The sequence below is a fragment of the Crocuta crocuta genome, unplaced genomic scaffold (assembly GCF_008692635.1).
Source record: "Crocuta crocuta isolate KB4526 unplaced genomic scaffold, BGI_CrCroc_1.0 scaffold1015, whole genome shotgun sequence".
In the NCBI taxonomy this organism is placed as follows: Eukaryota; Metazoa; Chordata; class Mammalia; order Carnivora; family Hyaenidae; genus Crocuta; species Crocuta crocuta.
In genome coordinates, this window is record NW_027532631.1 from 381,462 (window position 1) to 383,864 (window position 2,403).

General features: G+C 53.9%; 1 protein-coding gene across 5 annotated transcripts in view; it reads left to right on the forward strand.

The window, feature by feature from the left end:
- Window positions 1-2,403, forward strand: part of LOC144245239 (phosphatidylinositol-binding clathrin assembly protein-like) — a 42,433-nt gene that overhangs the window by 14,185 nt on the left and 25,845 nt on the right. The window lies entirely within an intron of this gene.

The window sequence follows — 2,403 nt, forward strand, 5'->3', positions numbered from 1 at the left end:
GGGGGGAGCAAGATGCACTACATTATCTTCTGTCCTGGATGGAGTTTCCTGGTAACCCCCTGGCCACTGGAACTCCAGAAAGGTCACCACCGTAGAAGGCCCGTGACTCTTGGTGAGCTTTATCTCCTACCCTCTGGAGGGCATGTAGCTTTGGAGGGTCTCCACTATACTGGCCACTTCCTGCTCATCTGATCCAGTTAGCGTGATGTCATGGATGTAAGTGGATCAGCATGATCTTCTGAGGGGCAACCAGATGGTCTAGACTTCTTCTGGCCATATTGTGACAGAATGTTGAGGGCTAACACAGCCTGAGTCAGAACTGGAAATGTATACTGTTATTCATTCCATGCCTACAAACTGTTTCTGATCTACACTTTTGATAGCAATGGGAAGGAGAACATTCCCAAAGTTGATAGTCCCACACCATGTGTCTGAGACTACACTAATCCATCCCTGCTGGAGGAACTGTTGTGGCTGGCACCGTGGCCACAGTCAGATTCCCACTTGATTGATTACACTGTAGTTTGTCATTCTCCGGGGCCTGACTGGTTTGGGGGGCCATAATTGTGAACTACACGGAGTATGATGGAGACCATCACCCCTGCATCCTTTTTATCTCTAAGATTGGCACTACTTTCTGCCATCCTCCTGGGAGATGATAGTGTTTTTTATTTACTCTTTTGCCTGGAGGGCAGGTGGAGGCCATTTCAGACTCAAAGACCTCCACTCCACAAGTTACATGCCCCCTCACCATCTGCCCTCACCCCACTCCCGGCCTCCAGGCCTCTAACTACAGTTAAGTTCCACTGTAGCCCAGGAGCTTAGGACTTTCATCGCCAGCCCCGCGGCTCTCCCTTTCCCGTAAGTTGGGGCTCTGACCTTTGCCCAGCCGGGTCCCTGACCTTGGTGTGGCAGACCTGCCTTGGTTGGGACTGAAGGAAGGTAAAGTGCTCAGACAGTGCCTGGCACAGGCGGTAGTCATGTGAAGAGAGAGAGGGTGAAGATGTAGGGGGTGCGAGGGATAGTAGATTGAGGTCCCCAAGGGGATGAGAAGACACTGGATCTGGAACACTGTGGACACACCTGTGGCGTCCAGTGAGAGAATGGAGGAGGCAAGGGTAGGATGCCTGCAGATACAAATAAATGCGAGGTTTGGTGGCAGAAAAGGGAGTTTCGATCTGATGTCTCCTCATAAACTGGGGCACAGACATTGAACCCCACTGTCGGATGAAATGATTCACAGCGTCCTGAATGAAAAGTCCGATAGCCAGAACGGAGAAAAAGTGACAGTGTGTGAGCGAGTAGGGGAGAAGATGGGATGTCATTGCCCAAAGCCACCATAACCGGTGCATATCAATCAAAATTCACTCACAAATACACCCTTGACTCCTGGCAGGAGGAAGGAGCTATAATGAATGAGACGCGGTCCCAACTCCTGAGTTCCAAAAAAAGACTACAGAAGCATGACTAGATGTCTCCCAAGATGCAGTCCTCTGATTTTGACCTCAGTTCCTTCAGGGAGGTGGTAGAGGTGAGGAGGGGTCTTTGCTGGGAACTGCAGCTTGGCCATCCTGAGGGCACTGACAGGCAGTAACTGGCCTGGACTTGGCCTTGGCCTCTTTCAGTGCTCACTGCCTGTGGCCAGAGCTCCAAGGGGAATGTCCGACGGAAGGAGCCCCAGGACTGAGGTCCACATTTCCCACTGGGCCACCCTCTCCCCTCCTTACCTCACTTCTGGTTCCTGGGACCCCCAAATCAAAACCAAAGTACATGGCTGTGGGAGAGGCTGCAGAAGGCGGTTGAAGGTCTTAGTCAGTAAACTTTCTTGCAGATCTTCCTTCCTCCCTAAATCCGCTCCGTTTTCTGGGAAGGCTTCCTTATCATCAGTACACTGGCCCCTGGCCCTCAGCCAGTACAGGAAGTGTCATTTGTCAGGGCCTTGAGTCGGCAGAGCTGCTCCCGGGACGCGCTGTCTCGTGTCCTGGAAACCCTGGAGTGGAGTGAAATGCAGAGGGCTCCCTGGGAGGGGCGGGAGGGGAGCATTAAGCCCGTCTCGCCCTGGTCCCACTGCGATGGTCTCCTTGAGAGAGGTGCACTCCCAACAACACGCGGTTGTAAGGAAGGTTTTAGCCAGCGCGCCACCAGCTCCCTCAGAGGCACTCAGGCCTTTCTCTGTGAACGAGGCTGACCCGTTAGGCGCGGCCTCACCGCTTTAAGGCACCGAAGCCCTTGTGGCTTCTTAAAAGAAATCTCCCTTGTTTGCTCAGCGCATCCTTTCTGTCTTGATGTTGACATCGTCCGGGGCGCACAGCGCCTCCCCTGTGAGCGGCCCTCGGGCTTCACGCGTTCTGTGCCGTTTGTGCCGGGGTGACTCCCGGAAACCCAGGCCCGGGCCCCCGCCCG